The sequence below is a fragment of the Ambystoma mexicanum genome, chromosome 6p (assembly GCF_040938575.1).
Source record: "Ambystoma mexicanum isolate Mex_15411 chromosome 6p, UKY_AmexF1_1, whole genome shotgun sequence".
NCBI lineage: Eukaryota > Metazoa > Chordata > Amphibia > Caudata > Ambystomatidae > Ambystoma > Ambystoma mexicanum.
In genome coordinates, this window is record NC_090935.1 from 489,581,665 (window position 1) to 489,596,260 (window position 14,596).

The 14,596-nt window shown below is 44.1% G+C and overlaps 1 protein-coding gene across 4 annotated transcripts in view; it reads right to left on the reverse strand.

Annotated features, from left to right (window-relative positions):
* The window catches only part of IL6ST (interleukin 6 cytokine family signal transducer), a 612,349-nt gene extending 598,458 nt beyond the window's left edge, over window positions 1-13,891 (reverse strand). For 2 of the 4 annotated variants that reach the window (XM_069627291.1, XM_069627293.1), the window contains exon 1: window positions 13,701-13,891. The gene's annotated coding sequence lies outside the window, so the exon portion shown is untranslated. The remainder of the gene's footprint in view (window positions 1-13,700) is intronic. The other 2 variants (XM_069627294.1, XM_069627292.1) reach the window with 2 other exon arrangements.
* Window positions 13,892-14,596: the final 705 nt, after the last annotated feature.

The window sequence follows — 14,596 nt, forward strand, 5'->3', positions numbered from 1 at the left end:
TCATGAACACAATTTTGGTCGAAAAGGGGCGGGAATGTGAACTTTTGGATTAACTTGGGAAAAGTGCTAATACTGGATATCTGATGGTCCTGTTTTAAAGCTATTTGAGGTTTTAATTTTGCAAAAGTTTATAATAAATTAATGCACAAATAATTTTAATATTTTTCCTTTTTAAAGAATTCGGTCCATGACAGTGTCTTCTGCCACCAACACGATATCAAGAGATGGGCAGAGGTTTACTTGGCCATACAACAGAAGAATCAGTGGCACCAGAAGAGAAACGTTTAGGTTAAAATGCACCCATTAGTGTGCATCAATTACTAGGTGCAAAGTTTGGATCACAAAAAGATAGGTTCTTTAATATATAGTCGAAATGCCAAAAAGCGGAGCGGGGGAAACACACGATGAGTATTGGTCATTACTATTTCAATCCCTAAAAAGAATATTTTACTCCCAACTAGCAAAAATCTTACCCAGAGCTATTCCCATACTGCACAGCATTTCTGCTTTGGTACTGCAACAACCAAGAATGTATCGACTGTACCAGCTAAAGATAAAATTGTGCCAAACGCTACAAGAAGGGATCAATCGTACAAATATACTGGGACTCCTCTATGAAACAAAAATTGAATAAATAAGGAATATGGTTTTAGAAACGAAGGACTTGCTCCGTGTCTCTATTTCACAGTACACGAGGAGTGAGTTAGCACCTGTAACAGGGATACTACACACAGGAGTAAAAATATTCATGTAGCAAGCTACTAGCCAAGTATAAGAGGCACTCTTCCCCCCTCGTTTCACCTCATACACACAAGCACATGGTGTTGGGAATGGAATAACCCCATGCCACCCCTATAGGCACTGTAGGGTGAGGCGAAACCCCTTGGAAGGCCTGTGACAAGCCAGGGAGGGGGCGCCCCAAAAATCCCCACACGATCATAGTTATTTGGAAAATGGTTGTCTTCGTCTTCCCTCTGTTCCCCCTCCCTTTCTGCGTCGCGCCTTGAAACACTTGTATAGGCACGTTATAAATACCATATATCAGATCATGCAACCCCCCCACCCCCCTTCCAGTATCCATGGAAAGCTCTAGGGTGGAGCACCTTTTAAACCAGTGGGCAAAACTGTACTCAGTCAGCGGTTTGTAAATATCTGGATGCTAGCGACAAAGTTCCAAAAGAGCATCCCTTTACAGTTAAGGGAAACTTGCTGCAATCTCTATGGTGATCTAAGCGACATTATTATGTTCAAAGAATAAGGGTGTGACTCACTCTTCAGCACTGAACATGAACTCCGATATCGGGGAAGCCCAGTGCAAGAAGACTTAAACACTGGTGTACAGTTAGAGCAAAATAATGCTTCAACAGTACTTGCAGGTGAGGTCTCTCATGCTTGGCATCTTGCTCTTTGGCAGTCCAGTCTTCCATAGAGAATCCGTACTGCTACAATACTGTGCTTTTCCCCAGTGCCAGGGCTTTTAAGCAATGTCAGCACTTTTCATTGGGCCAGCAGCCGCAATGGCTCAGGCCTCGTATCATTGCTGGATAGTGCCCTAGGTTATTTAGGTTTAATGTCCATGCTAAACAGGAGAAGGAAACCTAAAATGAGGAATACTTTTGCACCGTCACATGCCTGAGCTGGATCATACAAGACAACAAAAATGCAAGAGCCCACGCAATATCATGCTGAGACCATTATGTAATTATAGCTCCCGTTTTTAGCTTCAAACGTTACGAGTGCCAAGTTAAAATACATAATTTCATGTGCTAGCAATATGGTTGCCATTTCGCAAAGGTACTTTATAGTGAAATAAACAATGTCATTGAAATTTAATACAGAAAGGTAACTCCAAAATCACATTACACCCGTAGACACGATCCAGATGGTGCATGGGTGTGATCCAGGGGACGAGTCAGTTAGTGCTACTGTACAAAGACATCCATACTCCCAGTCCCTTAGTTCCACCTAGGAGCCTATATTCGTTTGACTCCATACTGATCGCTAGCGCAACGCCCCGTATATAAAGCCTGCCACTGACTTGGCGATTTCTTCTAAGCGACTTTGAAGGCGAAGGGACATGGCTAGAATCCCACACTCTGCAGACCGACCTTCAGTAGGTGGCGTTTAATCCATCTTGACCTGGTCATACACTGGGCAAGTAAGAAGTAAGTGGTGTACATTTTCATCTGCTTGGTTTTGTACCGGTCGAGGTGTTACGCGTCCGTTGGTGGAACATATGAAATAATGCATCTGCTCTGGCTAGTGCCATAAGGCATCCAACTTGTGGATTTGCCAAGGTCTAATCTTATTGTTGCGAGTGGTTGTGCCTTCATTTGCTATCGCCCCACCCCCATTCTCTCACTACTACCAAACCTTGTATTCAATTACGTTGAAGATCCTTGGAATTACACTATATTTTGTCATTTTATTATTGTGTTCTAGAGATCAATTGTGCATTTATTCGAATGAGCGATATGGTACAAACTTGACCAAAATGTGGGAACAAATTATTACAGCCACAGTTAAAAACAGATCAAAAAGAAAAACAATCTGTCCAACATTTCAGATTTAGAGTAAAACAATCTGTTGCATAAAACAGCGAAACCAAACCTTATTACAGGGCACTACATTCAAGTAGTTTATGCACAATACCATAGTGTTTGGTCACATGCTTTAAAAGAATAAATCACACAATCAACTTTGAACTCCGGGGAAGGGTGTACACGGTGGCCTTGCAGGCCATACTCTGCCCTATTAAGTCCAGCTAGGCTATATTCTGTGTTTGGTGGTTAAAGTAAGCTTTTGGTGACAAAGGCCAAAATAAATTAAATCTTGCCTGGCCCATGCTGCACATAAACCGGATTTCACGTAGGTTAGATGTATTTAAACAAACCTTCGTCGGGTGCATTACAAAAGATCTCTAAACGTAGTCTTCAAGTATACGGAGATATGAGACAAACAGCAAACACTTCTTAGACTCTCGATCCGCATTTATGAATGGAAAGGAAATGACTTTTGTGGCTGTGCCAACTTGGATAGAATGCACTTCGCTAAGTTTCAGTTTTATTCGAGAATACTGCGCATGCGGCAACATTGCATAACTGTGGAAAATGTCCTTGCCACATTAGTTTCAGATCCCTCGCCCCCGCCATGATATTTGCAGCACTTAAGAAACAGAAATGAAGAAGTCACATTTTAAACATTACACCTCGCCCTTGCGGCAAGCCGACCGGCAAAGTTTTTTTTTTTTTGTAGAGCATAAACACCTTACCCTCGCACTCATAATTCTTTTAAACATCACACAATCAGTTTGTTGAAACGCAGAGAACGAGATCTGAAAACAAGTCTTGCACAAGCGAAACAAAAAAAAAACTCAGCACTCGAATCACAATTTGACATTTGTTCATTACTGTGTGTAGAGGATCCATGTGGGCAAAACAAGACAATCACCATATGCTCACTGAACGTTTGTTTCTGAAAACGTGAGATCCGCGACTGGGCGCTAGTGTCTCCTCAAGTAGCACGCAGAGCTCTTTTATCACTATTCGCACTCCATATAGAGGGAAAAAAGAAACCTCGATACACTTTTAAAGATGAGACACGAGACATGCAAGACCTTCTCATCTTTTGTTAGCAGCTTGCTTGAGCAGGCTTGGCAATGCTTTTGTGAATTGAAATTGTTCAAGTCAGCGCAGTTGTTGGCCTCGTTTATCAGGTACTAAAAACCTTGCAGAAACAAAGTGACTGGTGAAGTAGGCTCATGCGAGGGGCGGTTTAGGAGCAGCATGTACAGAAAACGTTGGCCCTAACTCCATTTGCTGCAACAGGTTTGCACATAAAAGTGTTGTTGCTTTGAACTGTAGGACAGTAGCGAAATGAAGCATGCACGTGCAGCATAGGGTAAATCAAAGACCATTTCCAAAACAATCTGATGTTTGGAATGGCACCGTAGACCAGAGAGCGTGTGGACACTGAAAATAACCAATGCAATTCATAAGGAAGGGATATTTCAGAGATGCTTCAGACAGTTCTAGAATTCTATGACAGAGACCGGTGGCTTCCTATTATGCAATTAACTCCTTTACTGACAACCAGCAGTATGATGTGAAATTTATTTTAATCAAACACCAAAACATTTTAAAAACAGTATATCAACATAAGAAAAACACAAAGACCACAATCCAAGATGGCAGTCCTGGCATGACAGCCAATCTTTCTCCTCCTATGAAGGGCCATGTAGCTAGTCCCTCATCCCCTTCTTTGTTGCGCGACCTGCAGATAATTTTGTTTTTCTCTACTGTTCAAGCTTTATATCTTAGGTACATATTTTAAAATGTACTGTATTGCGAGATGTTATTTTTATTTTGTAATAATGGTTACTCCTGCAGCGTTCACTCATCTTTCTGCCCAGGAAAGCTTTGATTAGCATTCTGGGCAACCATCTCTCCTTCGCAGGGTCGCGCTGGAGAAAGACGCATGTTTAGTATTTTATTATGTGTCATCCTTTCATTCTGAATCCTGTTTCTGTTGCAGCACAAGTCACAGGAGTGGTTCAAATCGTGTGTGCGCCACACGTAGTGCAGCGCCATCTTGCTGCAGTTGTTGGAGTATGATGGCAGTTCCGTCTTTGTATTCCTCACGTTCTGAGGCATTATCCTGCACTTAGGAAACCCCATTTCACAGTCACCCATCAGTGGCCTGGAAGTTACTACGTCAGATGTCCGTCTACAGTGTTCCGGGATGAATAATAGGACAGTTAGCGAAAGATGCCAGGGAGAGAATTGGCAATCAATGAGAAAATCATCTCAGGTTTAAACCAATGCCACAATGGTTTAAACCAATGCCACAATAGAAACGACTTTAATTGCTGCATTGAATCCTTTTACAGAGCTACGCTAGATACATCCTCCGGTAGGATAAACAATCCCAAACTGATGCTTCTCAGAATTGCTCCTTAAAAAGGAAGGCTTAGTGTGTCAAACAAGGGGAGCGGATTCTGCTACCCCAGTTGGGAGCTGCTGCCGAATTAGTACTCATCAGGTGGCTGTGAAAGATATTCCTGCTAGAGCCTAATCAAAACCTCCGAGTTGGTAAATCACTACCCACTGGAAATGGGAATACTGGGAACCTAGGGGGTAAGTCGAGGGTCCAGGTAGTGTCGAGGAACCCCCATCTTAAGAAACAAGACATTCCCGAGATTCTGGACCCTAACTTGAGACCTCACAATATGGATCAAAGAAATGTTATCCTAATTTACGTAAGCAGAATTGAGCAGTGGGAATCTAGATAATCTTTAAAGAAGGTGGTCTTTCACTGGCTACAAGCAAGAATGGGGCTGGGATGTATTCAGATGCAGGACTTTAGATTTCTATGCAGGGTCCAAGTCAAAGATTGGTCCATTGAGGTTAATTGTGATTGTATTATTGTGGGCTGTTGACTTAGAATTCTTCTAGCTTTTTTGAATCGTTACAAGTCTTTCCGAAAAGGTTACATTCACTCTAAAATTCAGATTGTTTTATGGTTATTTTGAGGAAAGAAGAAAAAAAAATGTAAAAAAAGAAGGAATGGACCTTCTGATACTATAGTGTATGTACTTGTCCTGTCTTTTCTTTATTTATTACACGCCCAAACCCTTGGGTATCACAGCGAGGTTACAAGCAGCTTGTTCAAATATTAGTCAGTGACAATTGCAGCAAAGTTACAGTCAAACAATCATATAAAGTATTTACATAGGAAGAATAATACAACAACAAGTGCAGCATATTTACAAGTTCTACGGTGGGAGATTTATTCGTATTGGTTAAATTAGCCAAGTTTTTTTCCATCTTTTGAAGCCCATGAATGATTCCTCTTTGTTGATGCCGAGTGGGAGGTAGTTCCAATGTTTGGGAGCTAGGTAGTGAACGCTGCTACCCCCTGCTCTGGTCTTTCTGTAGCGAGGCGTGGCTAGAAGTAGGAGGTTGGTGGATCTTAGAAATCTGGTGGATTCTTTTTTTTGCTAGTGCCTGGTTTAGGTAGGTGGGGGGGATTTTTCCTGGTGAGATTTGAAGGTAATACATAGAGTTTTGAAAATAACTCTGGCTTCGACAGGCAACCAGTGGTGATCTCTTCTGGTCTTGGAGATCGTCTGATTTTTTAATTCCTGCCCGTAAAGCTTCATTTTGTATCAATTGTATTTTTTTTTTGTATTGGTGATGGACGTGCCTAGTAACAAGACATTGCAGTATTTGAGTCTTGAAAGAATCAGGGCTCTGGCTCTGGCTAGTGTACTGAAGTTGGTGGGGGAGAGGAATTGTCGGCTACGGCAATTCGTTTGGTGGTGTAATCGGTGGATGATGAGAGGCTGCTGATGTGTTTGGACATTGACAGATTTGCATCCAATTAAACTCCTAGGGTTTTTACTTTCTTCAGTACAGGTATCATGGTGCCGTCAATGTTAATAGAAGCATAGTCTGGATGTAGGGCACCTATTTTAGACTGGGACCCCACGATGAGAATCTCGGTCTTCTCATCGTTGAGGCAGAGACTATTTAGTGCCATCAAATTTTGTATAATGGCATAAAATTGTATTAATAGTCAGTGTATCTTGAGAGTAGTTCCCTTTGAGTGGAAGATCTGGGTGTCCTCTGCAAAATTGGTGTAGATGACACCCATATCATCTAAGGTTGAAAAGAGGAGCTTTGTATATGCGTTGTAGAGGATGGGTGATCGGCAGGAGCCATGGGGTACTCCAATGTGGACTGGGATGGGTTCTGCAGCTTCTTTGCGTGTAGAGACTCTTGAGGTTCGTTCATCTAGATTTAATCCACATGGTGGCTTCGGTGGAGAAATTAAAGTCTTTAGCTAAGGTGGAGCAGAGTTTGTTGTGGTCCACAAGGTCGAACGCTGCAGATAGATCTAACAAGAGGAGAATGCAGAGTTTACCCAAGTCCCTAATGGTGTCCATCTGGATTTTGAGGTCCAGTAGGGCTGTTTAAGTACTGTGGTTGGGCCTGAAGCCGGATTGTCTAGTACCAAGGAGCTGGTTGTGTTCCAGATGGGTTTGTTTGTCTTATGTGTTAATGTGTGCTTTGATACCCGCGGGCTTCAGAGCGTTATAAACAAATAAATAATAAATAGTTGTTAGATACTTTAAGTCTGCAGGGCACAATTGCTTTGGTATTTTGCTGCCAAGAAGCCTGCTCTGTTTAGGAGCGCAGCACAAGCACCTGCAGGGTGTTTCTGGGTCTTGGCCTGCTCGGACTTCCTACTCTCATCCTTGCGGTGCCTACAGGGCTGCTGGGGTGAGGAGCAACCTCTGCTCAAGGTGATTTTAATCCTTCTGCTCTTAGGGCAGGGTTTCTATTGGGTCCTGATGCCCCTTTTTCCCCCCTTGGTAGTTTGAAATAATATCCATTGTCAGCTTTGAAGAAAACCATGTCTGCTCCTTGGGGTGGGGTGGGGTGGGCTTCAGGCAGGGGGAAACAAAGAGGGGCATCATTATCAGTCAGGGTAGTTACTTTGAGAGGAAATGAGGTCACAGTGAAGCAAGGGTTTCCAGGTAGCAGGGTGCAGTTGGGTGATAGACATCTTTGTAGAGTAGTTCAGGAGTCAATGACTTATGCATTATGGGACTTCAATACTTCTGACTTCTTGGTTAAGGGCATAGCTGACTTTCATAGTAAAAGGCCTGTTGGACCTTCCGAGACCCCAACTAAAGGGCCTAGAGCTCGTTAGTGTGCAGCCAAGACCAAGCATGTAGAAAAGGGGGGGTCCCTGTCCAGGAAAAGGCATAGTGATGGGGTTTTCCCCATCTTTTTCCTCGAAATACTTGTCTTCTGTGGATACAGATTACCCTCCTAAGAGGAAGAAGGATATTTTTTTTATTTAAGGAAGAGGCTCCAAGATACGTTGGGGGAGTCAAGTCTTTGATTCGGCTGATATTCAGCATCCTCGCTCGGCTGAGTGGAGGCCTTCGGAAGCTGTCTCTTCCTTTATGCAACACTGAGTAACAAAGTGCATGGAGAAGGATACCCGTAATAAGCTGTGGTCCGAGTACCCTCCCCATTCTCTCCCCGATAAGGTCACAGTGACACCTGAAATTGGTCATTCCAAGGTGTTTTTTCTGTCCAAAATGGCAAGGGCCCTAGAAATGGAATTGATAAGGCTTTACCGTCAGGAGAAACTCTTGGATGTGTTGGGGCCCCTTACCCCAGTATTTGATATGCTAGAGGAGAATGCTGTGTTCCACGTTGGATTTGCCTGCTCAGCAATGCTAACACGGCTCCGCTGTCAGAGCATCTTAAGGCGTTGCTGATGCACCTAGACACCCAAGCTAGCAGATATGGCCCCATCGAAGGCAGGGGTTCAATGCTCAAGCGTTGCTGTTCAGGGAAAGGTTAGTCAAAAAAACTCATTTGTGCATTAGTTTACCACCCTTGACAAGGAGCAGAACAACATTAAAAGAGCCCTGACCCCGGGTGTTTATGTCAAGGCTGGAAAAGGCAGAGCCTGCTCCTCTAGCCGTCCGTTCCAGGGCTCCATGCATCCCACGCAGTTGGCACCCAGAGGATGGCGTTGCAGATTCATCTCCAGTGGCGCTCCCGACGCCTTCTTTCCACAACGAGGGACGAGTTGGAGAGGGCGCTCTTACAGTGGAGCAAGTTGTGGACTTGTCACATCAGGTGAGCATTTGAGCACTTTTGAATTTAAATGTTTCTTCCCAGGGAGACCTTTGGGGAGGTGTGTGTGGGGGGGGGGGGTTGGGAAAGAGTCGGAGGGGATAGCTCAGTTTGTTCACAACCGGTCCCTTCTTGCAGACGTGTGGGTTCTGCAGACGGTACTGGGCTTCTGCAGAGTTTTATTGTCCCTCCTTTCAGAAGGTTCGTATTCAGTCTAGAGGCAAGCGTGATGTCGATGCAGAGGTGCGCGGTCTCATTCAGAAGGGAGCAGTAGTTCTCACTGTGATGTCTGCTTCCCCCGTTTCTCAATTGAATCTGGCAGGAAAAAAATTTCTTGAGGGAAATAAATTCCTCTAGGTTTATAACTGAGTCACTAGTTAGTGCTCCAGGTGCATGTAACAAGTCCTGGTAGTCTTAATTAAGGTCCAGGATACAGTCTTCAACGATCAGGAAAAAGAAAAACCACACATTTGCACATATTTTCTACCTTATGTCTAGCAAATTATTGATTCCGCGAAATATTTCGTTGTGGTACCTTAGGTACTGCTTATTAGAATGTGGAACATAAGAGGAGGTTCGGTGAGGGACGGTTCAAGTGATTGCCAGGGGAAGGAAGGAGCTGCGACTACCGCTGGTGTACTACAAAGAAATGTATCTATTATACAGAGTTTGTAGCTTATTTGGTGACGAGCGCCAGCAGAGCGGACCCACGTTGTGTGCCTGCAGCGGTGTTGCAGAATCTGGAATAAGCGGCATCATTATTGCCACTTCGCTCAGTCCTAGAGAGGAGCGCTGGGCGAAAGAAGGTAGGCACACAGCAACACAGCAGGGGCCCCCACTCATCCATGCAGGGGCTCTGCTCATGATCCTAAATATTGGGAGAGTGGTTGCTTGCAGATGCATGAGAACTATTAAAGGCCTCCACGCCTAACTGAAGATATTAGAGGAAAGGACCGTACATTTTCGATTTACGCAACACTATCTTGGAAACAGGTACAAAGAGAATCATAATAAGAGTCACAATGCTCTTCCTCGTCCCAGTGGGGAAAAAAAAATTATTTGGAGGGGTGGGGTGACAAGTGTTACACACACATAATTACCATGGCAATGCAAGTTATCACTGTACATCCCAAATGTGGGACAGCCGACTGCCATGGCCGGAATGGAGGGAATATTTGTGCAATAAAGACCATGGAACATGATTATCTCACTGCAGAGAAAAAGAAACTACTGTTACTACATGCATTAGGCCCTGAAGGACAACGAACACAGAATTGCCAGTACTGACGGATTTGGATGCCGGTGACATGGATGCACATGAACAAGTTATTAGACAACTTGATAACTATTTTGCACCGGAAACTAATGTAGCCATAAATAGATTTACACCAGAGTACAGAGAGAGGAAGAACCGGTGGAGGAATACATGTTTCAGGGTTGAAGAAATTAGCATGGACCTGAAGATTTGGCGCTGGTATAACAGAAGAATTGATACGGGATAAAATAATAATGCACACGAAGGACGCAACAATCCAGGACAAACAGTTGATTATAGGAGATCCATCTTTACAACAAGCACTGGCGATCGTGAAGAGGATTAACAAGCTCAGAGATGTTCCAAAAAAATAAAAATAAAGAAGTAAATGTTTAGCCACAAGTAGCAGTGCTTAAAAAGAAAAGGGAACAACGTAATGAGAAGGAAGATAGAGAAAACAGTGAGTTTAAAGTTAAATTCCAAGAACTAGAGTCGGGAAAGCAACAGTTTTGGAGGAAAACAAAAGTTTGCCATGAAAAACACATGTATGGGACAGGATGACAGTGAAAGATATTTTAGATGCAGACGAATAGGGAACTAAGCATCATCTAGACATTGTCCAGCGATTGACAAGATATGCACAGCATGCAAAGGCAGGGGACATTTTGCTGTAGCATGCAGAAGCAAGCAAAGAGTATCAGTAATCCAAGAAGTTCCAGACTCTGAAGAAGAAAGGGTAGTAGTTGTGTGTGCTTCCAGAAAATGTAATGACGAGGATTTAAAAAGTGTCCTAAGTGTGAGGTAATAATAGAAAATTGGGAGTTGATGGTTGTTAACCATATACAATTATCACAGAAAATAAGCAGTGAATTTTAACCTCAGTAGGTTAAAAAAAGTTTAAATTAGAAAAAGATTTCACCCATCAGATAGTCGGAACCCAGGAGGGTGTGAAGGGTGAATGATACATATGATGGATATTTTACAAGCAATGTGCAGTTTAAAGACCGCTCAGCCGAGATCAAAATATATGTGCCAAGAAAGGGATGAACGACCAAGCTAGACTTAAAATTCGCTTGGACCCCCACGAAAGCGAACCTGTGCTGTATGTTGAAGAAAAAGAAAGGTGTGGAGACACCAATGCACAAGGTGAAGACGTTTTCAAGACTAAGTTGGGAATGCTAAGAGGATATGCTCATAAGATCATTCGAATGCCCAATGTGATACCAGTTGTAGACAAGAAAGCGAGACCTGTTCCATTTGCATCGATGGACGAATTGGAAGCCTAGTTAGAGAGATTAGAAAATGAAGATGCGATTGGGATGGTAGAATCATTATTATGGATGAGCCCAATCGCAATAGCAGTAAAGAAGAATGGCATGCTTTGAGTTTGTGTAGACTCAAGGGATCTGATATCCAGGTGGATAATTACCCAATTCCAGTTATAGCTCAGATTTTAAAACTTTATAGAGGGAGCAGATGTTTTACGACATTGGAATTATACAATGCTTATCATCAAATCAATTTGACAGAAGATTCCAGAAATTTGACAGCTTTCATTACTCCCTTTAGAATGTTTAGATATAAAAGGATGCCGCTTGGGCTCAGTTCAGCTACTGCTGCGTATCAAAGAGCAATGACCCAAAGGAACATTAGTGTATCAGGACGACATAATTATATTCGGAAAGGGAACCAAAGAACATGATGAAAGATTGAATTGGGTGCTAGAAGCATTAGCTAGGAAGGGCCTTAAAGTAGAAAAAAAATCAAATGTAAATTCAGAGATGGTGAAGTTGAGTATTTGGGTCACATTTTAAGTGGTAAAAAGGTATCGACCAAAACTAGATGCAGTAAATGACAAATAAATGCTTCAGCCCCAATAGAGAAGGATGATGCAAGGTCCTTTTTAGGGCTCCGAGTATTATATCAAGATTGCGTGCATCACAGAACCTATACGGAAGCTGTTAGAAAAGGACCAATTTTTCATTGGAATGAAAGGTGTGTTGAAGCATTTATAGACATTAAGCATAGTATTTGTAACGCTGTTTACCTAGGTGGGTTTGTTGTTGGGAAGTAAACTAAACTCACCGTAGATGCGAGTGGTGTGGGAGCAGTGTTAACTCAGGTAGAGGATAAACAATAGAAGGTAATTTGTTATGCCTCAAGAGCAGTGACGGAAATGGAAGGAATATATTCTATGATCGAGAGACAGCTTTTAGCCTGTGAATGGGGCATACATTATTTTCATAACTACGTGTGGGGAAGTAAATTTACTTTGTGTACGGATCACAAACCTTTGGTGGAGTTGTCGGCAGTGAAGGGTTGGTGTAAGGCCACACCAAGGTTGGCGAGACTCAGTGTAAGGTTATGATTTCACGTTCAGGTAGGTTCGAGGTGTAAAAAAAAATAAATAAATAAATAAATAGATAGGAGTATCAGATTGTCTTTCATGGTTACCAGTTGAGAATAAAGAAAACGAAGAGGAAGAGGTAGTAACAGTTGTACAAGATGTTCCATCTAGGAGTGAGTGGTTGAAGAGTTAACAGACAGATGAGGTACTTAGTAAAGTAAAGACCATTTTGGGAAGTCAGGGAGGAATCTTCTTTAGAAGATGAGGTGGAAATTAGTGCCACCTGGAAGGCTCATGAGGGGCATCCAAGATCAACCATAACCAAGGGTAACGTAAGAGCAATGTACTGGTGGCCTGGCATGGATTTAATGGTGGAGAGATTTGTAGGAAATTGTTTGATGTGCCAGAATTCTGACAAGAGCTGCAAAATTCAAGAAATGTAAAGTTATGAGGTGGTCAAACATGATGTCATTCGGGAACAATTGGGAATTGATATTGCTGGGCCATATCAAAGACTTGGGAGAGAAATGAGATTCCTAGTGGTGATGGAACAAGGCCAAATGGGTCAAGAAAGTTGACAACCAAAATAATGACATTTGTGGAACAGATTTTTCAAAAGGGAAGGGTATCCGAGAAAAATAATGAGAAACAATGGTGCACCAAGAGTGTTGAAAAGAGAAAATATGCACGCAAAGTTGGTATTCAATGGAAATGTTCATCCCCAAACAAATGCGAGGGTAGGAAAAAGCAATAGAGTAATGGTGGAGCAAGTTGTGAGAAACAAAGATGCGAAAGAAGCTATTGAGAAGTATTTCCCACATCACATTTTGAATATCTAATGTGGCTGTAACTAATTTGTCACTACGCAGGAACTGGTTCTACATTACTGCCCCACAGGAGAACACTGTCAAAGACAAGGTGACGGTGTTCTGGAAAGGCTATTAACTTGTTTAGCCTGTACTAAGCTTTCTGGCGCGCATACAATGCCTACCAAAACCACAGAACATATTAAAAGCATCCAAAACGTCACATTGGTAGACCGCTTCCTCCAAAACGGATAAACTTGGTGACAACACTGAGGCACATGCCGGACAATAACCCCGGAGAGCGTGGAGTGTATCGCAGCGGAAGGCTCCGCGCTGCGTCGGTATTCCAGGAGCCAGCTCTCCCACCCGAAGGGAAGGGACACGGCCCCCCCCAACCCTTCCACGGGAGCAGCAGCACATACAAACACACGCGCCAGCACTGCGACATTACAGCTGCTCCTGCCAGGGAGGCAGAGGATGCAAGACTTGCCTCCGCGACCCGAACCCGTGCCTCACTCCAGCAGCCCATAGCGCCACATTCGCGGTCATAACCACAGCAGCCCGTGCCACACACCAACAACGAAAACATCGGGAACTCCACAGAGGCCGACCCAGCCCAGCCCGCTACTCACTCAGTGCCAGGGCCTGGGGGTTGACAGAGATGTGACTGAGTGCCAGGCTTCTTCCTCAGACTCCGTCCCCTACTACAGGCACCGGGGAAGATCCATCCCCAAAGGGCTAGACTTGCCAGCAGCACTGAGGGACACTCTCCCGAGCCCAGACAGTTCACAGAACAGCGATGATGACTAATCCAGCAGAAAGAAAGGACCCTAGCGCAGGCCCTGCCTTCACGTGACTCGAGCGTCCAGTCACGTTTCAGCAGTTCGTGTTCTTTTCAGCAAAGGGGCGGGCCCCGGGAGACGACGAGCTCTGCTCTGATATGAGGGCCGTGCGGGAAAGGGCCGGACCGAGTTCCCGTTAGCAGGGATGGAAATGGGAAAGGAGTGACTCCGGGAAGACTTCGTGGGGGGTAGGCAACAGAGGTTTGGGCTGCTTTTGGTGCTACTATAGGCAGGAAGCTGATTTGGTGAAATAAACTTTCGGAAACCGCCGCACCACCTTGTACAGACGTGCAGTAAAAAGTACTTAGCGGGGGCAGCCTAACGCCATTCGCCTCCCCCCCACTGCACACCCACCACCCCTCCATTCTGTAGCCCCGGTGTCGTGTAGGCCGGCACCTCCCCCCAGCCGCTCCCCTCCTGGTCCCCCCCCACCCTTTCTCCCGTGCCGGCCTTCCCTCCTCCACCTTCCCCGTGCAAGCAATAATAGGCGGAGACAAGTGTAGGATTGGAAGTGTTAATGCCACAGCAGCTTTATTTTGCATAAAGTCTTGGAGTTATCTTACATACGATCCGTAATTCACCACACCACAGGTTCTTCTACTCCGTGTGAGGTTACCTAGGGTCGCCCCCCCCCTCCCCGTCGGCGTCAAGCGGACGCCTCCGGGGTACCCCGGCCCTGTCTATCT